This window comes from Symphalangus syndactylus, chromosome 16, assembly GCF_028878055.3.
Source record: "Symphalangus syndactylus isolate Jambi chromosome 16, NHGRI_mSymSyn1-v2.1_pri, whole genome shotgun sequence".
NCBI classification, from domain to species: domain Eukaryota; kingdom Metazoa; phylum Chordata; class Mammalia; order Primates; family Hylobatidae; genus Symphalangus; species Symphalangus syndactylus.
In genome coordinates, this window is record NC_072438.2 from 30,314,855 (window position 1) to 30,338,892 (window position 24,038).

Consider the following 24,038-nt stretch of genomic DNA (forward strand, 5'->3'; position numbering starts at 1 on the left):
CTACCCTTGCAGCAAACTTCTGCCTGGACATGCAGGCATTTCTATACATCCTCTGAAATCTAGATGGAGGTTTCCAAACCTCAATTCTGACTTCTATGCACTGGCAGGCCTAACACTTGGAAGCCACCAAGACTTGGGACTTTCACCCTCTGAAACAATGGCCTGAGTGGTACTTTGACCTCTTTTAGCCATGGCTGTTATGCAGGGTGCCAAGTTCCAAGGCTGCACAGAGCAGCAGTGGGGCCCTGGGTCTGGGCCCATGAAACCATTTTTCCCTCTTAGCCCTTCAGGTCTGTGATGGGAGGGTGTGCTGTGAAGGTCTCTGACATGCCCTCGAGACATTTTCCCCGTTGTCTTGGTGATTAACATTCTGCTCCTCGTAATTTATGGAAATTTCTACAGCTGGCCTGAATTTCTCCTAGAAAATGTGTTTCTCTTTTCTATGACCTCGTCAGGCTGCAAACATTTCAAACTTTTATCCTCCTCTTCCCCTTTGAACTGAAGTTTAAATTTCAGATCATCTCAAGTTGAAAGTTGAAAGTTCCACAGATTTCTAGGACAGGGGCAAAAGGCTGCCAATCTCTTTGCTACAGATAGCAAGAGTGACCTTTGCTCTGGTTCCCAACAAGTTCTTCATCATGATCTGAGACCATCTCAGTCTTGAATTCATTGTCTATATCACCATGAGCATTTTGGTCAAAACCATTCAACAACTCTCGAGGAAGTTACAAAGTTTCCCACATCTTCCTCTCTTTTTCTGAGCCCTCCAAACTGTTCCAACCTCTGCCTGTTACTCAGTTCCAATATCATGTCCACATTTTCACATATCTTTATAGCAGTACCCCACTCTTGGTACCAATGTACTGTATTAGTTCATTTTCACACTGCTACAAAGACATACACAAGACTGGGTAATTTATAAAGAAAATAGGCTTAATTGACACACAGTCCTGCATGGCTGATGAGGCTTCAAGAAACTTACAATCATGGCGGAAGGAGAAGAAGCATGTCTTACATGGTGGCAGGCAAGAGAGGGCAAGCAACTGCACGAAAAACTGCCTTATAAAACCATCAGATTTCATGAGAACTCACTCACTATCACTAGAACAGCAAAGAGAAAACCACCTCCATGATCTCACAACCTCCCATCTTGTCCCTCCCTCCACACGTGGGGATTGTGGGGATTATTATACAATTCAGGATGATATTTGGGTGGGGACACAGAGCCAAACCATTTTATTGCCAAAATTCAAATTCCAAATTCCAAGGTGATGATCTTGAAATGTGGGGCCTTTAGAAAGAGCTTACATAATGAGAGTGGAGCCCTAATGAATGGGATTAGTGTTCTTATAAAAGAGACCTGAGGGAGCGTGTTTGCCCCTTCCACCATGTGAAGAGACAGCAAAAAGACACCATCTATGAGAAAGTGTCTCACCAGATACCTAATCTATTGGCACCTTGGTTTTTGATTTGCTAAGCCTCCGAAATTGTGGTAGATTTCTGCTATTTATAAGATACCTAGTTTATGCTATTTTATTGTAGCACATAGAATAGATTAAGAGAGAAGCCACCTTTCTGTCTCTAACAAGAACAACATTTTGCATTATGCAAATCAGTTTAGTTTCTCATAGTCCTGACCTTTCAGAACAAAATTCTGGCTCCATCTACAGGAGGACAAATCTTCAAATAATCTTGGCCAACTCCACTCTTTCCCCTCTTGCTTGCAATCTTGTGCAGAATATACTGAGAGTGCAACATCCTGAGATAAGAAAAAAATGTCTAGAACAATCTGGGCTGTGTTCTGATTCTTTCCAGAATGGAATGTTCTGCAATTCTTGTGCTCCATCATCCCCATGCTGCCCAGGGTGTAAAACCCAGAGCAGAGTGCTTGAGGGGATCCTTAGCTATAAGTCATGTGCAGACAAGATTCCATCCAATCCTATGCAGCTTTCTGGAGCGTTGGGCAATGGGCTTGCCATAGATCCTAGGCTTCTGTTGATTCTTGTTGCCTATTTATAGTAATATATTTGGTTTTCCTGACATTTGTAAGTATTCTATCTCACTGGATATGTACCTTGGGAGCTGGGTTTAGTCAAAACCTCTTGCCAGACTTAGGAATCTTTGTACTGCCTTTCCATTTTTTTTCTAGTCAATATTTATCCAAACCAAGAATTTGGATTACTCAAAGGCAAAAGCAAGCCTATGTTAATACAAAGTGAAACTTTTGCAATTACAGATCTTTCCTAAAAGAACTTCACAGATAATTTTTTCTTTTTTTTTGAGACAGAGTTTCACTCTTGTTGCCCAGGCTGGAGTGCAATGGCATGATCTTGGCTCACAGCAACCTCCACCTCCCAGGTTCAAGCGATTCTCTTGCCTCAGCCTCCTGAGTAGCTGAGATTACAGGCATGCATCACCACGCCCAGCTAATTTTGTATTTTTAGTAGAGATGGGGTTTCTCCATGTTGGTCAGGCTGGTCTCAAGCTCCCAACCTCACGTGATCCGCCTGCCTCAGCCTCCCAAAGTGCTGGGATTACAGGCGCGAGCCTCTGCGCCCAGCAGATAATTCATTTTTTTTTTTGAGACAGAGTCTTGCTCTGTCCCCCAGGCTGGAGTACAGTGGCGCGATCTCGGCTCACTGCAAGCTCCGCCTCCCGGGTTCACACCATTCTCCTGCCTCAGCCTCCCGAGTAGCTGGGACTACAGGCGCCCGCCAACACGCCCTTCTAATTTTTTGTATTTTTAGTAGAGATGGGGTTTCACCGTGTTAGCCAGGATGGTCTCGATCTCCTGACCTCGTGATCCGCCCGCCTCGGCCTCCCAAAGTGCTGGGATTACGGGCTTGAACCACCGCGCGTAGCCTAGATAATTCATTTTTTAAAGTCAAGGTTCAGTTCCTGGAATACATTTTTCTAGCTCTTTCTTCACTCGTTGATGAATCTCATTTATTATTTTTGCCTCAAAAGTCATTTATATACTGACAAGCTCCAAAATCTATATTTTAAACCTCAAACTTCTTTCCACAAGTTTCTGTTCCTTAATTTTACCTGTCCTCTGGCCATCTTGACCTAGAGTCCTAGAGAGATTGGAAGTGAATTCATGCTGATTTCCAAAAACCTATTCTGTCCCTTTAAGTTTATGGCCTCATCATCTATGTAGCTTCCTAAGTCAAAAATTTAGGGGGCATCCCAAGATTTCCTTCTCTCTCATGCTCTGAATGTTAATTATAATCAAATTAATGACATAAAGGAGATTTATAAATATTATATCTAATTATCACAATAACCTCATTGTATAGCTATGATTATATCTTATTAATAAGAAGGGGGAAATAATTTGTCCAAGATCAAAAAGCAAATTGACAAAACCTAGAGTTGAGCTAACTCTTCCAGGCTGCAAATTCAGCACTCTTTCTACTTTTCAATGTTGCTTCTTCAATCATTCATTAATCCTGTCAGTTCTATATTCAGAAGCATCTCTGCATTTCAACCTCTCCTTTTCTAATGTGTTGTCAAGAACTTAATCCAGAACTTGATTATTTCTCACCTGGACTATTAAAACCTTGTCCTATCTGGTCTCCATTCTTATTGCAGTTTGTAGTTAAAGGGTCGTATCAGAGTCATCCTTCCAAAAAACAAAAATGATTATACCATTCCATTTCTTTTATTGTTTTGTTTTGTTTTGTTTTGTTTTGTTTTTTGAGATGGATTTCACTCTTGTTGCCCAGGCTGGAGTGCAATGGTGTAATCTCGCCTCACTGCAACCTCCACCTCCTGGGTTCAAGCAATTCTCCTGCCTCAGACTCCCGAGTAGCTGGGTTTACAGGCATGCACCACCAGGCCCAGCTAATTTTGTATTTTTAAGAGAGACGGGGTTTCTCCATGTTGGTCAGGCTAGTCTCGAACTCCTGGCCTCAAGTGATCTGCCTGCCTCGGCCTCCTAAAGTTCTGGGATTACAGGCATAAGCCACTGTGCACGGCCCATTCCATTTCTTATATAGCTTTTATTTATTTTTTTTTTTACTCTCACCGCATGCAAAATCAGGTGCAAGACCTAATTTAATATTTTATTTTCACATTTAAGATGCTTTTCAAATTCCACCCAAATCCAAGTTCAGAAGCCACCATGCACCCTTTGTTCCAGAAATTCCAAACTTTCTTTTTTCATTGCCTGATTTTGATCATTTTTCTAAAATGCTCTGTCCTCTCCTCTAACTATAAAAGCCTTTCTCAGGCTTTAAGGTCTAATTTATTTTTAATTTAATTTTATTTTATTTTATTTTATTTTTTGAGATGGACTATCGCCCTGTCACCTAGTTTGGAGTGCAGTGGCATGATCTTGGCTCACTGCAACCTCCACCTCCCGGGTTTAAGAGATTCTCCTGCCTCAGCCTCCTGAGTAGCTGGGATTACAGGCATGTGCCACCACACTTGGCTAATTTTGTATTTTTAGTAGACATGGGGTTTCACCATTTTGGCCAGGCTGATCTCGAACTCCTGACCTCGGGTGATCCACCCGCCTTGGTCTCCCAAAGTGCTGGGATTACAGGCATGCGCCACCACGTTCGACCTAAGATCTAATTCAAATGGTTCTTCCTCTGTGTGGCTTCTATATATTTAGCTAAAGCTAATTCATCTTTCTCCTGGGCCCTCAGAACTAATTTCTGTTTACATCTCTCCTTCTCACAGTAGAGATTTTTTTAAATAATTTTTTTTACTTTTCAAAATGTGATTTTAAAAGTTGGGAAATTCATCAGTTCTATAGTGGTAAGTACAGTTATTACAAAATGTGATGCTGTGTATTGGGACGCTGTATATTTGAGTCCATGAAATATTTGAAAATTTTGCCCTAAAATTAATTCTTTACGTAGAATATTTTGGGCAGCACCCAAGTAATCTAGAAAAATGAATACTGTATAGAGATGTATCCTCTTGACCTTTCTTGGTTTGGTATATTAGTTTGTTGATGCTGCCATAACAAAATGCCACAAACTGGGTGGCTTAGATAACAGAAATTAATTTTCTCACTGTTCTGGAGGCTGGAAGTCCAAGATCAAAGAGTTAGCAGGTTTGGCTTCTTCTGAGGCCTCTCTTCTTGGCTTGCAAACAGCCGCCTTCTCTCTATTCCTCACGTGGCCTTTCCTCTGTGCACATGCATCTCTAGTTTCTCTTTTTTTATGTCCAGATTTGCTCTTCAGACAAGGACATCGGTCAGATAGTATTAGGGTCCACCCTTATGACCTCACTTAACCTTCAGTATCTCTTTAAAGCTGTATCTCCAAATATAGTCACATTCTGAGGTACTGGGAGTTCATGCTTCAACATGAATTTGGGAGGCAATGAATGTATTTTTTTTATATGAGAAAGACATGAGTTTTAGAAGTCTAGGGGTAGAATGACATGACTTGAATGTCCCCTTCAAAACTCATGTTGAAATTTAATTGCCTTTGTCATAGTATTAAGTGGTGGGACCATTAGCTCCCCATTAGTCCAGGAGAGCTCTGCCTTTATCATGGGAGTGAGTTTCTTATTTTGAGAGTAGGTTTTTATAAAAGTGTGTTTGGCCCCCTCTTGCTTGCTTGCTTTCTTGCTGTCTTGCTCTTCCACCTTCTGCCACGGAATGATGCAGCACAAAGGCTCTCACCAGATGCTGGTGCCATGCTCTTGGACTTCTCAGCCTCCAGAACTATTAGGCAAATACATTTCTCTTCCTTTTAAATTAGCTAGTCTGTGGCATTTTATTATAGAAACATAAAATAAGCTAAGATGGTGATCATTTTTTTCATATGCTTATTGGCCATTTGCATATCTTCCTTGGGAAAAAGTCTATTCAGATCTTTTTCTCATTTTTAAATTGGGTTATTTATCTTTTTATTATTGAGTTCTAAGGGTTCTTTACTGGATATGAGCTCTTTCTCAGGTATATGATTTGGATATATTTTCTCCCATTTTGTGGGTTGTCTTTCACTTTACTGATTCTAATGTTTCTGGTACAACAGTTTTTAATTTTGTTAAAATTTATATGGTGGTTAATTTTATATGTCAATTTTACTGGGTTACAGGGTGCCATTATTTGGTCAAACATTATTCTGAGTGTATCTGTGAGAATGTTTTTGGATGAGATTTATATTTGAATTGATATATTGAGTAAAACAGATTGCCCTCCCTAATGTGGGGGGACCCTCGCTCAATCAGCTGAAGGCTAAACTAAAACAAACTGGCTGATTCTAAGAGAGGACCCACCTCTCCTCCCTGACTGATTGAACAATGATGTTGGTCTTTTCCTGCCTTTGCACTTGAACTGGAACATCAGCTTTCTTGAGACTCAAGCTTGCTGGTTTTCAGACTGGAATTTATACCAATGACTCCTCTGGGTTTTCAGCTTGGGAACTGCAGATCTTGAAACTTCTCAGCTTCCATAATCATGTCGGCCAATTCACCATAATTAATCTCTTTCTATATGCATCCTGTTGGTTCTGGTTCTATGGAGAACCCTGATTTATACAATATAACTTATTTTTTCTTTTGTTATTTATAATTTTGGTGTCATATCTAACAGGCTTTGCATAATCCACAGTCATGAAGATTTATGCCTATATGTTCTTCTAAGTGTTTTATAGTTTTAGCTCTTATATTAGGATTATGGTCCTTTTTGAACTAATTTTTGTGTATACTGTGAGAGATGATTCAAACTTTATTCTTTATATGTAGATATCTAGTTTTATCAGCATCATTGATTCATAGCACTTCTTACTGCCCATTGAATTGTCTTGGCACCCTTGTCAAAAATCAATTGACCATAAATATGGGTATTTATTTCTGGACTGTCTATTCTATTCCAAGAACTTATGTGTCTACTGTTATATTACCACACCATCTTGATGACTATAGCTTTGTAGTAAGTTTGAATTTGGGAAGTGTGAGTGTGAGCATTCCATCCTCCAACACTAAGTATGATGGTAGCTGTGTTTTTTTGTAGATGCCCTTTAAGTTGAGAAGGTTTTTCTCTATTCCTAGTTTGTGGATACTTTTTATCAAAATGTTGTTGGTTTTGTCAATGCTTTTCCTACATCTGTGGAGATAATCTTGTCCTTTATTGTATTCATGTGGATGGTGTAGTACGTTAATTAACTTTTGGATGTTTCATTAACTTTGCATTCTGAGGCAAATCTTGTTTTAAAATTCTGAGTCAGTGCTCTTTTGACACATAATGCTGAAATATATTAATAATGCCAGATAGCTTGTTATAACATTGTGGAACCAATTCTATGATGCTTGGATTTTTGAGGTTTTTCAATCTGAAGACTGGATATACCTTAATATTCCAACTGCGAATTGAGATTTATTTTCCTACTTGTGTTCCCATTTTCATTTTCTTTTACTTATGTAGCAATGAAATTTTCAACTCAAATGAAAACATGATGAGAATTATAAGCCCCAAAGTTAAAAATAGAAATCACACAAAAGTTGGCCTACTGCATTAGTTTGCTAAGGCTGCTGTAGCAAAGTACCACAAACTGAGTGGCTTAAACAAAAGAAATGTATGGTCTCACAGTTCTGGAGGTCAAAAGTCAGAGATCAAGATGTTAACAGGGTAGGTTCCTTCTCAGGGTTGTGAGAAAGAATCTCTTCCATGCCTCTCCCTTATCTGCTGGTGGTTTGCTGGCCATCTTTGGTATTCTTCAGCTTACAGAAGCTTCACTCCATATCTGTCTCCAGCTTCACATAGTGTTTTATGTGCCCAAATTCTCCTTTTTATGAGGACACCAGAGGATGTTGGATTAGAGCTCACTTTAATGACTTCGTTTTAACTTGATTATCTCCATAAAGACTCTGTCTTCAAATAAGGCCACTTTCTGAGTTCCTCAAGGTTAGGACTTCAACATATGAATTCAACCCAAACAGGAACCCTTTGAGAAGTGAATCAAATTATTTTCTGTAGCTTCCAGGTAAACCCTTGAAAGAAGCTTTAAAATAACAAACTTGAAAATGGTATTTCCATATTTACAGTATTTAATTCTTATTCATGAAATAAGGTAAAATACTAATTTTTGCAAATTTGAAATTTTTTGTTTGATGCTAGAAACAGTCTGGATAAGAACTAACTGCCGTATATTCTAACACCCATTGTTTATTATGGTTAGGACAGATAATTCTATGAAGAAAGCGCTTATAATAATGGAATTCTAGGGGATGTCAGGTGTACTAGCTGTGGTTTGAGTAAGTAAACTTTTCTCGTATTGGGAGAGAAAGAAAAAGGAAAGGAAAGTGAAAAAGTGGGAGAGACAGAATGAACGAGAGCAGTAGACAAAGTAGACAAAGAAGAGGAAGAGACAGCAACTCTGATAGATTAATTCTTCACTGGTGATATGACTGTCAGAGACAAATGGTTTAGAATTACCATAGATTTTAAAGTCAGATTCAAACAAAACTCTAATAAGTCTCTGTTCTGCATGGATAACGCTTTTAAGATGATACAATTTTTTTTTCCATTTTACGTTTTAGGGTGCTTTCAGAAGGATTCATATCTTTTGCATCTATTTCCAAAATTTACATATTCAACTATACTGACATTTACCTGTGTGTTTTATCTGCTTCCTCCCATTAAACAAATCATGTTTGAGCTTTGCAAGTAGAAATCCAAGTTTTGCAATGCAAACATAAGCTGAGTAAATACCAAACAATTATTAGACAACTTGTTTGGAAATTTAAAAAACTAGGGCAGTAACTTAATATTCTAATTATGAACAACCACATAGCTGAGAGCTTTTTATTGTTCTAATAATGTGTATGTAAACTAATTATATGAGCTAATCTTCTAAATAAGATTAATTGTGATTTATGGAACATTAATTTAAATGGTTGTCCAAAGCCTGATATTCTCCAGAGTCCATTTTTTAAAATATAACTCTTTTAAGAAAAGAAAATATGTTAGACTATGTAAATTTACTTAATTTAAAAATTGTAGTTACTAGCTTCTTGAAATGACTTTGAAATAATGTATTCCCAAGCTTTGCTTTTAATAGACACATTAAAAGTTGTTTTTGTCTTGTCACTGTTAAGCAATGGCATTACCTGGTCATAACAGAAATTATACATTTATTTAAAAGAAAATCTCCATTGAAAATGACATTTTCAGAGGTTCACAAAGATCAGAGAGCTAATATCAGCCTTCAGGGCTTGCACATATTGGGAATGCATAAATGGATAATTTGCAAAACAGTGAGTAAATCTAGGATATATACAACATATACATTTAAAAATTATAAACACATTAAGGTTGTTTTTGAAAATATTCCTCATTCCTCACAGATTTTTAGATAGTAAAATTTGAGGCTTCAGGGCAATAACTCAGGGTAATAATAGGTTTATGAACCTTATTATATTTTTCAAGCTTACAATTTGACTTAAATTTTTAGTGCAATAAATCTTGTAGACCATGAAATTAATTTTTCTTTCTTTTCTTTTTTTTTCTTCTTGTACGCACAGCAGAGTGTCTAGTTAGAAATCAGTGCTTCTTGCTGGAGAATGAAAGATGAAGGAAGACATACGATATTCAATATGTATTAGCTGATTATTTTTCATCTGCATAAGAACACAGTGTTGTAAACAGAGCAAGGATGCTTTTCATATATTCTGATGGACCCCAAACATTAAGTTTTAGTGCATATTTATTGTACGCTTATAATATTTTCTTTCATATAACAAGAATTAGCCACTCTAGCATTGACATCTGAATTAGGGATTCTTTGGGGGGCTTTTTTTTCCACGAGTTTGGAAATTTGTTTTGCTCTGGCATCATAAGCCCAGCTTTCTGAGCTTAGATTTCCATCTCTATATGTTAAAGTCCTGAACTCCAATGGAACTGTATTTGGAGTTACAGCCTTTAGAGTGATAATTAAAGTTCAATAACATCATAAGTCTGGGGCCCTAAGGCAATATTACTGATGGCCTTAAAAAGGTCCTAGATATGTGTATACACAGAGAAAAAGCCATGCAAGGACACAGTGAGAAGGTGGTGAGCTGCAAGCCAAGGAGAGAGCCTTAGGAGAAATCAAACCTGCTAACAGGTTTTGTTTGTTTGTTTGTTTTTGAGATGGAGTCTTGCCTGTTGTCCAGGCTGGAGTGCAGTGGCATGATCTCCTCTCCACCTCCTGGGTTCAAGGAGATTACAGGCACCTGCTACCATGCCTGGCTAAGTTTTATATTTTTAGTAGAGATGGGGTTTTACCATGTTGGTCAGGCTGGACTTGAATTCCTGACCTCAAGTGATCCACCCACCTTGGCCTCCCAAAGTGCTGGGATTACAGGCGTGAGCCATCATGCTCAGCTGAAACCTGCTAACATCTTGATCTTGAATATCTAGCCTCTAGAACTGTGAGAAAATAAATGTTTGTTGTTTAAGCTATCAAGCCGGTGGTATTTTATTATGGCAGCCTTAGGAAACTAATACAGGGACACTTTATATATATATGCACAGGGTCAAACGGTCTAATCTTTATTAATTGGAATCTTAGAAGGAGGAGACAGAAAACATATTTAAAGAAATAATGGCTGAAATAGTCTAAATATGATGAATAGTATAACCACATAGCTACAAAAGACTCAATGAACCCCAAGAAACATAAAAACACTCCATCAACTCCCTTATACCAAGGCATATTATATTCAAATTGCTGAAAACTAGTAGTAAAGGGAAAATCCTAAAAGCAGTACAAGCAGAAAAGACATAGTCTATTCAATAGAGCAAAAATAAGAGTTATTAAAGTTTTATCATCAGAAACTATGCAAGGTAGAAGAAAATAAATTGGCATCTTTAAAGCATTGACAGAAAATTTCAAACTAGAAGTCTATACTTAATGAAAATATCCTTCAAAAGTGAAGGCAAATAAAATTATTTTGAATAAGAAAAGCTGAAAGAATTCATTACAGACAAATCTGCACTAAAAGAAATATTAAATTACCCATTTTTTTAGGTGAAAGAAAAAAATGGTATCTGATAGAAATTAGGATCTACACAGAGAAATAAACAGCGCTGAAAGTGATAAATATGCAAGTAAACAAATACTTTTCCTAATTTTAAAATTTCTGTAAAATATAATCAATTATTTAAAGGGTAACAACATATTATGGGGTATAGAATGTATGTAGAATTATTATTTTTCTGTACATAGCACAACATTAAAAAATGTATATAGATTTTAATACATGACTAAGGTATGACAACAATAGCACAAAATGTAGAACTGGGGGAAATAGAAGCATATCGTTTTAAGAGTCTTTCACTATATGTGAGAGTAATATAGTATTATTTGAAGTTGAGTTGCAATAAACATGCTTATTTAAAACCCTATAGCAACCATTAAAAAATAAAACAAGGAGATAGTTATTAATTAAAAAGCCTACAGTGGGGATAAAATGGAATATGAAAACATGGGAGAAAATTTTTACAATCTACCCATCTGACAAAGGTCTAATATCCAGAATTTACATGAAACTTACACATATTTAAGAGAAAAAACCCCATCAAAAAGTGGGCAAAGTATATGAACAGACACTTCTCAAAAGATGACAGTTACACAGCCAACAAACATACAAAAAAAGCTCAACATCACTGATTATCAGAGAAATGCAAATCAAAACCACAATGAGATACCATCTCACACCAGTTAGCATGGTGATTATTAAAAAGTAAGGAAACAATAGATGCTGGCAAGGCTGTGGAGAAATAGGAACACTTTTACACTTTTGGTGGGAATGTAAATTAGTTCAACCATTGTAGTAGACAGTATGGTGATTCCTCAAGGATCTAGAGCCGGAAATACCATTTGACCCAGCAATCCCATTACTAGTTACATACCCAAAGGATTATAAATTATTCTACTATAAAGACACATGCACATGTATGTTTATTGCAGCACTATTTACAATAGCAAAGGCGTGGAACCAACCCAAAAGCCCATCAATGATAGACTGGATAAAGCAAATATGGTCCATATACACCAAGGAATACCATGCAGCCATAAAAGGGAAAGAGATCATGTCCTTTGCAGGGACATGGATGAAGCTGTAAGCCATCATCCTCAGAAAACTAACACAGGAACAGAAAACCAAACACCACATGTTCTCACTCATAAGTGGGAGTTGAACATTGAGAACACATGGACACAGAGAGGGGAACAGCACACACCAGGGCCTGTTGAGGGGGTGGAGGGTGGGGGAGGGAACTTAGAGGACAAGTCAATAGGTACAGCAAACCATTATGGCACACGTATACCTATGTAACAAGCCTGCATATTCTGCACATGTATCCCGTTTTTTTTAAGAAGAAATAAAGAAAAAAATGTATGTACATAATAAAAAAAAGAAAATATACAAAATATCAAATGAAGTTAGGGAAAAAGGATAAAATGAGTAAAAAACAGATGAATAAAAGAAAACACAAATAAAAAAGTAGTAAATATAAACCAAACCATATGAATACTTACATTATATGTAAATCTTCAATACACTCCAACTATAAGATATCAATTATCAGACTAGATGAAGAAAACAAGACCTGATTATATGGTGTCTATGAGAAACTCAGTTTCCATAGAAAGACATATACAAATTTAAAGGAAACAGATGAACAAAAGATATGCCACGCAAACACTAAGATTAGAAAACAGAAGCATGTATGTGAATATCACATAAAATAGATTTCAGAACGAGGAATACTACCAGCCATGAAGAGTGACGGTTTATAATGATAATACATGGATTAATCCATCAAAAAGACATAAAAATCCTCGATGAATATATATTAATAAGGGAGCTTTAAATTTCATACAGTAATAACTATCAGAATTGAAAAGAGAAATAGACAAATCCACAATTATAACTGGAGGTTCCAAGGATCTCCTTCTACTAGTTGATGAAGCAAGAAGGCAGAAAATCAGGAAGGATAGAGAAGACTTCAATTGTTAACTACTGTTGACCAAATTAAACTAGTGGACATTTATGGAAGACTTCATCCAACAAAACCGAAACACAAATGTTTTTTGAATACACACAAAACAGTCACTAAAATGCGTCATAAACTGGTTCATAAAGCAGGTGTGAATACATCTTAAAGAACTGAAATTATACATTGTAATATAATGGAAAATAAATATTTAGTCGTCCTCAGTTCCTGGCACATAGCTCCTAAAATCCTTGGAATCTTTAGAATGATAAGAGTGTTTTTAGTGTGTGAATGAGATGATTGGTGGTTGGGAACATCTAGATAGCTTCAAGATGGTGGCGGGTCACCAGAAAGACCAAGGCATGATTAGTAAGTTGGAACTTTCAGCTCCACCCCCTGACATCAGGGAAGGGAGATGGCCTGGAGGTTGAATTAATCATCAATATTCAATGATTTAACCAATCATGCCTATGTAATGAAACCTCCACAAAACCCCTAAGTGATGTGGTTTTGAGAGCATCCAGGTTGGTGAACATATCCAGGTGCTGGGATGGTGGCATGCCCAGAGAGGGCGTGGAAGCGCTGGGCCACACCCCACATCCTCTATACATTGTCCTATGCATGTCTTCCATTTTGCCCTGAGTTATATTCTTTAAAATAAACTGGTAATACTAAGTAAAGTGTTTTCTTGGAGTCTGTGAGCTGTTCAAATAAATTATTAAATCCAAGGAGGGGTTCATAGGACCCCCTGATTTATAGCTGGCTGCTCGAAAGTATAGGAGGATCAGGATTTCAAATGGTGTCTGAAGTGGGGGCAGTCTTGTGGGGTCTGCCTTAACTCTGGGTGTATAAAGTCAGAATTGAATTAAATTGTAGGATACCTAGTTGGTGCCTAGAGAGTTGGAGAATTGGTTGGTGTGGGGCAGATACTCAGTGTCAGAAGTATTGTGAGTAAAAGAGTTCATACATATTATCTTCCCTGACCACACAAAATTAAATTAGAAGCCAATAACAGAAGACATCAGGAAAATCCCCAAATATGAAAATTCAGCCCGTGAGTTAAATAATAAATCAGAAAAAAAATTAGAAAATTTTTTAGTGAAATAAAAAAATGTATTAAAAATCGTGACTGGCATGATGACTCATGCCTATAATCCCAGCACTTTGGGAGATGCAGGCAGGAGGATTACTTGAGCTCAGGAGTTCAAGACCAGCCTGCACAACATGACAAACACCCACCTCTACAAAAAATCCAAAAATTAGCTGGACGTGGTTGTACGTGCCTGTAGTCCCAGTTACTAAGGAGGGTGAGGTGGGAAAATCGCTAAAGCCCAGGATGTTGAGGCTACAGTGAGCTGAGATTGTGCCAATACACTCCAGCCTAGGCGATGGAATAAGACCCTTTCTCAAAAAAAAGAAAAAGAAAAAAAGCGTATATACAAAGAAGTTAGAGTAGCCAAAAAGCATTTTGAGAAAGAACAACATTGTAGGACTTAACATTACCCAATATCAAGATTTACTATTGTAATCAAGGCAATGCGGTTCTAACATTAGAATGTAAAAATACATTAATTGAATAGACTAGAGAGTTCGGAAATATGTAAACACACGCATACACACATACACACACACACACACGCACACACACACACACACACACGTTTAATCAATTTTCAATGAGGTGCCAAGGAATTAAGGGGGAGGAATAGTCTTCTCAACAAATGGTGCTAGAATAACCAGACATCCATAAGAAAAGAAATGAAACACAACCTTTATATCATACCATACACAAAAATTTACTTGAAATGAAACATAAAATATAAAGTTATCAATATAAATAATATGAACATTTACATATAAAGCTAAAAAACTAAAATCATAGGAGAAAAACTTACTGGTCTTGGGATAGGCAAAATATTTTAGGTAGGCCACAAAAATCATGAATTACAGAAGAAAAACTACCTAGGAAATTAATTGGGCTTCATAAAAATGAAATATTTTGTTCTTTGAAAGATAACGTTAAGAAAATAAAAGGCCATGAACTGGCAGAAAATATTTCCAATGCATAGACAGTCGTGTGTTGCATAATAACATCTTGATCAGTGGACTGCATATATGATACTGGTCTCATAAGACAATAATGAAACTGAGGCCAGGCGTGGTGGCTCGTTCCTGTAATCCCAGCACTTTGGGAGGCTTAGGTGAGTAGCTCACAAGGTCAGGAGTTCGAGACTAGCCTGGCCAACATAGTGAAACCCTGTCTCTACTAAAAATACAAAAAATTAGCCAGGCATGGTGGTAGGCGCCTGTAGTCCCAGCTATTCAGAAGGCTGAGGGATGAGAATCGCTTGAACCTGGGAGGCACAGGTTTCAGTAAGTTGAGATCGTGCCACTGCACTGCAGCCTGGGCAACAGAGCGAGACTTCGTCTCAAATAATAATAAAAATGAAAATGAAAAATTACTGTCGCCTAGTGAGATATCATAGCAGTCATAACATCATAGCTCAAGTCATACCTTTATGTTTAGCTGTGTTTAGATAAACAAATACTTATCATTGAAATATAATTGCTTACAGTATTCAGTACAGTAACATGTTGTACAGGTTTATAGCCTAGGAGCAATAAGCTATTTGTGTCCTTTGCTCACTTTTTAATGGGAATGTTATTATTATTATTTACGGTTGAGTTGTTTGAGTTCCTTGTATATTCTGGATATCCTTTGCGATGCAGAAGTTTTTTAGCTTAATATACTCCCATTTGCCTATTTTGCTTTTGTTGCCTGTGCTTTTGAGGTTTTAGCTATAAATAGTTACCTAGACCAATGTCCTTAAGTGTTTCTCTCATACTTTTTTCTTATAAACTTAAAATTTTGGGGTTTACATTTAAGTATTTAATCCATCTTCGGTAGATTTTTGTGTATGGTGAGAGACGGGAGTAGTTTCATTCTTTTGCATATAGATATCCAATTTTCCCAGCACCATTTATTGAAAAGGTATCATTTCCTCAGTATATGTTCTTGGCACTTTTGTTGAAAATCTGTTGGCTGTAAATATGTAGATTTATTTCTGGATTCTCTATTCTGTTTCACGGTCTCTGTGTCTGTTTTTATACCAATACCATGCTGTTTTGGTTATTATAGCCTTTTATATATTTTGAAGTCAGGTAGTTTGATGTCTTCAGCTTTGTTCTTTATGCTCTGGATTGCTTTGACTATTTGGGCTCTTTTGTGGTTCCACACAAATTTCAGGACTGTTTTTTTCTATTTCTATGAAAAATAATGATAAATATAATAATTCCTTTGGGTAGCATGGTCATTTTAATGATTTTAACTCTTCTGATTCATGAGCATGGGATGTCTTTCCATTTGTTTGTGTTGTCTTCAATTTCTTTCATTAGTATTTTGTAGTTTTCCTTGTAGAAAGGTCTTTCACCTCCTTGGTTAAATTTATTCCCGGGTATTTTATTTTTATTTTTATTTTTATAGCTATCATAGATAACATTGCCTTCTTAATTTCTGTTTTTTTCTTTTTCTTTTTTTGAGACCGAGATTTGCTCTTGTTGTCCAGGCTGGAGTGCAGGGGCACAATCTTGGCTCACTGGAACCCCCACCTCCCAGGTTCAAGCAATTCTCCTGCCTCAGGCTCCTAAGTAGCTGGGATTACAGGCGCCCACCATGCCCAACTAATTTTTTGTATTTTTAGTAAAGACGGGGCTTCACTATGTTGGCCAAGCTAGTCTCAAACTCCTGACTTCAGGTGATCCACCTGCCTTGGCCTCCCACAGTGAGCCACTGTGCGCAGCCTGCCTTCTTAATTTCTTTCTCAGCCAGTTCATTATTTGTGTATAGAAATACTGATTTTTGTATGTTGATTTTGTATCCTGAAAACTTACTAAGTTTATGTATTTTCTCTAAGAGTTTTTTGGTTGGATCTTTAGTTTTTTCTAGATAAAAGATTATGTCAGCTGCAAAAAGGGACAATTTGAGCTTATTGTTTACCATTACTGCTGGTATTCTGTAGTGATAGCATTTAAATCCTTTTATAGACAAGTGTTTAATATTGTTGTTTGGTGGTTTTCCATACTGGTAGCATTTGAGTCCTTTCTCTTTCTATTTTTGTGTTTGCTCTGTGATGGGCTTTTTACTTTTGTGTGTTTTCATGATAATAGATATTGTATTTTTGCTTATAGGTGTAGAACTCCCTTAAACATTTATTACAGGACCAGTCTAGTGGTAATGAATTCCTACAGCTTTTACTTTTTTGAGAAAGAAGGATTTTATTTCTCCTTCATTCATAAATGATAACTTTGCTGGGTATATTATCTTGACTGACAGGTTTTTTTTTTTTTTTTGCCTTTCAGCACTTTGAATACAACACACCATTTTATCCTGGCTTGCAAGGTTTCTGCCATGAAATCTGCTGTTAGACCGATGGTAGTTTCCTTATAAGTAAGTAGATAACTTTCTCTTATTGTTTTTAGAATTCTCTTGTCTTTGACTATAACGTGCCATGAATAAGACCTTTCTGAATTGTATGTGTTTGGAGATCTCTGAGCTTCTTGTATCTGGATATCCAAATTTCTTGCTGGACTTAGAAAGTTTTCAGCTATTAACACATTAAATAATTTTTCTATCCACTCTGTTTCCTTTTTGCCTTCTTGGACTCTGGAAATTTGAACATTTGCTTATTTTATGGTATCCCATATCTCCTATTGGCTTTGTTCATTCTTTCTAGTTTTTTAAAATTTTTGTTTGACTATGCTACTTCAGAAGACCTGTCTTCAAGTTCTGAAATGTTTTCTTCTGCTTGATTTACCCTATTATTGGAACTTTTGAATGTATTTTGTATATCACTTAATAAATTCTTCAGTTCCAATTTTTTTCTAGTTTTAAAAAATAACATATATCTTTTTGGTAACTTTCTCATTCATTTCCTGAATTATTTTTCTTACTTCTTTGTACTGTTTTTCTGAATTCTCTTGGATTTCACTGAGCTTCTCTAATATTATTTTGAATTCTTCTGGGATTTCAAAATTGTTTTTTGATTGGGTCCTGTTGCTGAAGAATTACTGTGTTCCTTTGGAGGCATCTTATTTCTTTATTTTAAAAATATTTCCTGTGTCCCTACATTGATGTCTGCACATTTGATGTAACAGTTGCTTCTTTCAATTTTCTGATTTTGCTATCATAGGGCAGGACTTTTTTCCTGAAGATATATCTCTGGTGTTGATTGGGTAGGGTACTTGGCTTTGATTCTGGATATGTGTAGTGATGTAGTCTCCATATGATTTCTTAGCTGTAAAAAGCATCAATAATGTCTGTAATTTCCTCAGTGGCTTAGAGTGCGGTGGTTAGTGGAGGCTGTGGTGAAGTTTTGCTGGGGACATGGACACCAGGTGGGCCTCTCCTTGGGCCCCAGTGGTGGTAGCAGTGGGCCACATATTCCTGTCTTTGGGTCCAAGTGTGTTGTATACTGCCACTAGTATTCCAAGTTCAAACTGATTCTTGGGCCTCAAGGAGTCTTACTTGGGTGCCAGTGGTAGCAGTCATGGGCTAGGAGGGTAGGCAGGTTCTTGGGCCACTGGACAGCAGGTGTGGTCTTGGTGATGTTAGTAGCAGTGGCAGGATAATTCTCTGGCTCCCTAGCAATTTGTGCTGGTGTTGGTGGTGACTGTGATGGGCTCGGTGAGCCAATTCCCAGGCTTGGTGGCGTGTGTGAGTGGTTGCCAGCTGTGGTGGTAGCAGCAGGTTGGGTGGGACAAACTTCAGACCTTCAAAAGGAATGCTCAGGTGCTAATGATGATAGATTGATCTGTGTGGTCCCCAGGCCCCTGAATGGTGTGCTTAGGCACTGGAAAATCAAAGCTGGGCCAGGAAGACTGTTCTTAAGCCCTATGATGGTGTGTGCAGGTACTGACTGTGGTAGTCAGGAGGAGATCTCCAGGTCTCTGACAAAATGCTTGGGTTGAGTGGCAGTAATTGTACTCTAGTGTTGCTGCTTGCCAGACTGGGACTGCTTTCATTGGCAGCAGCTATATTTAGGTGCATGGGGAATACTTGTTTTCTCTTGTTTTTTCAAGGTGGTGGTAGGCCACAGTGGCAGTTGCTGTTGGTAGGGGAGTATTTCCTTGGAACATGTAAAATGCACAGTTGCTTTTCTGAGGGGGCAGCAGGGAATTGCCAATGGCTCACACTTCAGCCGTGGCAGTGGCTGCAGGCCCGGAATGTCAATGGAGCTCCAGCAATGTGGAGATGCAGTAGCTGTTGGGCTCTTCAGCCAGGACGTCGTCTGGTGGGAGTTGGGTTCTCAACAGGGTGTCTTACTGTAGCTGCTTAGGGCTCAGGGGTGTGTGGGACCCAGCATGAGCTCCCTCTCAGGAACAATGCCTTCATGCAGTCTCCAGGCAGCTGCCTAGGTAAGTTTTGGGGCCTGCTAGTATCTAGAAGCTCTCCTATGGCTAGGATTACAGGAGTCCTAGCCTGGTGGGAATGTGGGAATGGTGGGAATGGTGGATTACAGGAGTCCTAGTCTGGTGGGAATGGTGGGAATGTGGATCGCCGAGGACCACTCACTCTTTACCTGCCTAGGGAGGCTCCTAGCAGATCCCAGGTGATCAGGCTGCCTTGCTTCCTTCTCCTTCCTTGCTTTAGGTGTCTCTAGTCACTTCTCTGGAACAGATATTTGAGTACCAAATAAACAGATCAAATAAACAGGTATTTGAGTACCACTATATGTCATCTCTTATTCTTTGTCCATGTTTATCTTTTTCTCTTTTGTGTAAGCATATCTAAGATTACTACTATATATATACATATATGTCTAAAAATATATATGTATATATGTGTATGTATTTATATATGTATATACACATGTACATATATACACATATATACACATTATATATATACATATATACACATATATATATACACACACACACATCTATATATATACATATATATATATTTTTTTAGACAGAGTCTTGCTCTGTCGCCCAAGCTGGAGTGCAGTGGCACAATCTTGGCTCACTGAAACCTCCGCCTCCCGGGTTCAAGCAATTCTGCCTCAGCCTCCCAAGTAGCTGGGATTACAAGTGCCCACCACCACACCTGTCTAATTTTTTTTGCATTTTTAGTAAATACAGGGTTTCACCATGTTTACCAGGCTGGTTTTGGACTCCTGACCTCAAGTGATCCACCCCCCTCAGTCTCTCAAAGTGCTAGGATTACAGGCGTGAGCCACCATGTCCGGCCTCCTACTTTATATTCTTTATCTTATAATTTAACATAGGAATCTTTTAGGGGTTTAATTATGCTGTTTTTAAAAAATCTTTCTAACATCTCTGTTTTGTGTTGTTTCTAGTTGTAAGCTTATTATATACATATGGGGTCTTTACCTAGTGTTGTGCTAATAAACTCATTCCCATTATAAAAAGCCAAATTTGTTTGTCAATTTATATGGTATAAATGTTCCCATGATAGTCAATTTTGATGCTATCTGCCAGTTAGTACTGCTAGTTTGACATCACTGAATGTGAAGTTGAAAAGAGGTGCACACAATTGGCTTTCTCAAGTAAGTCTGCAAGAGACAGCTTCAACCCACCACAACCTTTATCTGTAGAAATCCTGCTACATTAGGATTGAGAATCCATTCTTTATAGGGAATTTGCCTCTGCTTTTGTTGAGCACCTGGAACTGTTCCTAATGTCAGGCCACTTTATATTAATTTCTTAGCTTTTTTGGAGCATGTAGATAGTTTTGAGTTGGATCCACAAATTTATTTAAGGAATGCTTCTTTTTTGTTATGTTTTTATTTTTTTAAACTGACAGTAATAACTAATTGCATATATTTATAGGTTAAAATGTTATATTTTGATATGTGTATACATTGTGGGAGGACGGCTTCTGTTAACAGATTCTCAGAGGAGATGTTCTTTTTGTATTTTCCTTCACCCAAGGCCAAAAATAGTTCCCAGTTATATCCTTTTGCAAGGCTGATATTTTTCTACTCAGCCTCCCATTCAGACTGTAGCCCTTTAGGCTCTTGGCTTTATTCAGCATTTCAACTTCAATTCCTTATTTTGTGAAGGCTTAAGACTTTCAGCTATTAAAACCCAAGGCTCTTGCTTTTTGGAGGTCAGCCAATGCCCTTGGGGTGGCTGCCAGCTTTAGCGCCTGCTTACCAGTCTAGATTCATTCTGGGATCCTTCACTTCTGAATACTTTCTTATTCTCTTGTGAGCTTAACTATGCATTTAAAATAATTGTGAAAAAATGTTTATACAGTGTTTTAAAGTGTTTTGTAATGGAAAGGTTTTGAGGATATGTAGACTGTAATATCTCTAGAAGCAGAGTTTCCATTTTAAATTTCTAAAATTCCATACACCTTTTCTGGTTATCTATCTCTGCATAACGAATATTACAAACTTAGGGTTTGTAAGAACAATCAATTAATTATGTTTATGATCTGTGGGTTAATAATTTGGACAGGGCTCAGCTGAGTAATTCTTCTGCTCTATATGGTATCAGCTTGTTCACTTGTGTTTTTCAGCTGGAGGCTTGCCTGGTTTGGAGGGTCCAAGAGGGTTTCACTCACATTTCTGGTGCCTTGGCAGGGACAGCTGAAAGTCTGATCTCAGTTGATTTTTTCTGTTCTATCTGTCTATAGTCTCACAGCCCACCATTATGATCTCTCCAGCAGAATCACTGTATTTCTTAACATCATCACTCAGGGCTCAAAGAGTAAATGTTCCTAGAGTCAGAAGTGGAAGCCACCAATTTCTAAGTCTAAAGGTCTGCACATTGTCACCTTTGTCATATTCTATTGGTCAAAACAGTCCTTGAGCCCAGATTGAAGAGGAGGAGGCAATATAGAGATCACCTAGTCTCACATTTTCCCTCAAAAGATGAAGAAGCCAGGATCTAGAGAGATCAAACAAATTGCTACAGTCACACTGTGGCTAGAATCATGCTTTGGATCCAGTAAAGAATAACCCAGTTTCTGCAAATGAAATTGTCCAACTGGAATAGACCCAGGAATCATTGCTACAGATGCTGGTAGGAAGTCCAGAAGATAGAATAGGTAATGATAACCAGAAAGTAAGCCAACAGATAACAGGTGGTAGTTTTACACATTAGTTGGTCTGCAGTTCACTGTTTAATAACTAGGTATCCCAACAGGGGAATAAAAAACTGGTGATATTCAGAAATCCAAGAGACAATTAATTAAACAGATATTGAGGACCACTATACTCCAGGGACTGAAGCATTAGTGAGACAAGAGCAGACACAACGCAATTCCTAGCCTTGTAGGGCTTAGGAATTGGGCCAGCACAGGGCAAGCAACCAGAAAGTCTATTAACAGGGAATAAAGCCCTAGCTACTGGCTACTTAGACAAGCAAGCAGAGTTCTAGTTCTAGAAGTGCTGGAATACTGAGATGTTTTCCAAGATGAGGACGTGAGTGCAAAGGCCAAGGTAGAGATCTCGTTCTGATTAGAGTAAAGGATGTGTATCAGATATTAGGGACAAAGCATTAGCACATTTATTGAAACTGGATAGGTGGACATAAAGATGTGTATGCTGAGTTTTGGAGTTTATGGCTAACGATCCTTAAATTTTTTACGATTTTCTCAGAGGCTCACCTAAACAGAAATGAAGAGATTGAAAACATAACCAGTAGTTTATTATTGAAAACATGGAAGATGACTAAAGGAAGTGAATCATAGATGCTGATGAGCAGCAGCAAATGATAAAAGGTAACCGAATGGGTAGGCAAAGAAATTAAGTTGTCACAGCTAGTAAATGGGTGATTCATAAGTGTAATATACAGTAATGAAAGTAGTAAAATTGGACTCTGTATTTCAGAAATTATATAGTTAATAGCCTACAAAGGCTAGGCAGCAAACATAAATTAGGATGCAGGCTGTTTTGGACTGAATTGTGCTCCCTGAAAATTCACCCCCTTAAATCCCCATGTGACTGTGTTTGAAAATAGTATCTTCAAGAGGTAACTCAGGTGAAAAAAGTTGTAAGATTGGAACCCTAACCTGGTAAGACTAGTAGCCTTGTAGAATAAGGAAGAAAGACAGAGAGAGAGAAAGAGAGAGATCTGCATATACAAAGAAGAAAGGTAATGTGAAGACACAGCAAGAAGGTGGCAGTCTGCAAGTCAGGAAGAGAGCCCTCACCAGAAACTGAGATTTTCAGCACCTTGACCATGAACTTTTAGGCTCCACAGTTGTAAGAAAATAATATATATTTTTTAAGACACCCAGACTTTTGTATGTTATTATGGCTGCCCAAGGAGACTAACACACAGACCAAATTTAGTATAACAGGGCAAGCAGTAGAGAATACAATTGGGATTGATGGACAGAGCCTTGAAGTAGAGCACTAAAGCCCCTTCCAAAAGGAACAGATGCTACTGAGCTCCAGTGAATTGAGGTTGAGCTTGGTGGGAGGGAATAGGGAAATATATGTAAAAAAAATGTGGTGGTAGACATTGATAGCTTCTTTTAGGTTAGGCAAGGCTCTGAAAGATTATCCTCAAACTGATCTCCAAGGTCCTCATTTGCCTTAGGCCAAAATGTTTTTTAAAATGAATGGAGATGATATACATGAAGTTCAGGGTAGGGCGAGGGGGGTAGTTGAGACAGTAATCCTTTCAAATTTGCAGACCACCTAGGGTGGCTCATGGCCTTCAGTGGGTTCCTCACATGACTCTCTCCCTCATAACCTGCCAGAATTGACAATCTTCGAAGCCCTGGGGTCGAAGCTCTGATCTCTTAGTAGATGTCTCTGCCCTAAGCCTACTCTAGGATTCCTAGCTCAAACCAATTTAAAATATTTTGCGGTTTTGACTAGATAGTTCTCCAAAGTAGATATACAAATGGCCAAAGAGCACATGAAAAGATATTCAATATCACTAATCAGTAGGGAAGTACAAATCAAAATCACAATGAGATACCATCTCATATTCATTATCATGGCCATTATATATGTAAAAAAGAAAATAACAAGTGATGGTGAAGGTGTAGAGAAATTGGAACTTCTGTACTCTGTTGGTGAAAGTGTAAAATGGTGTAACTGCAATG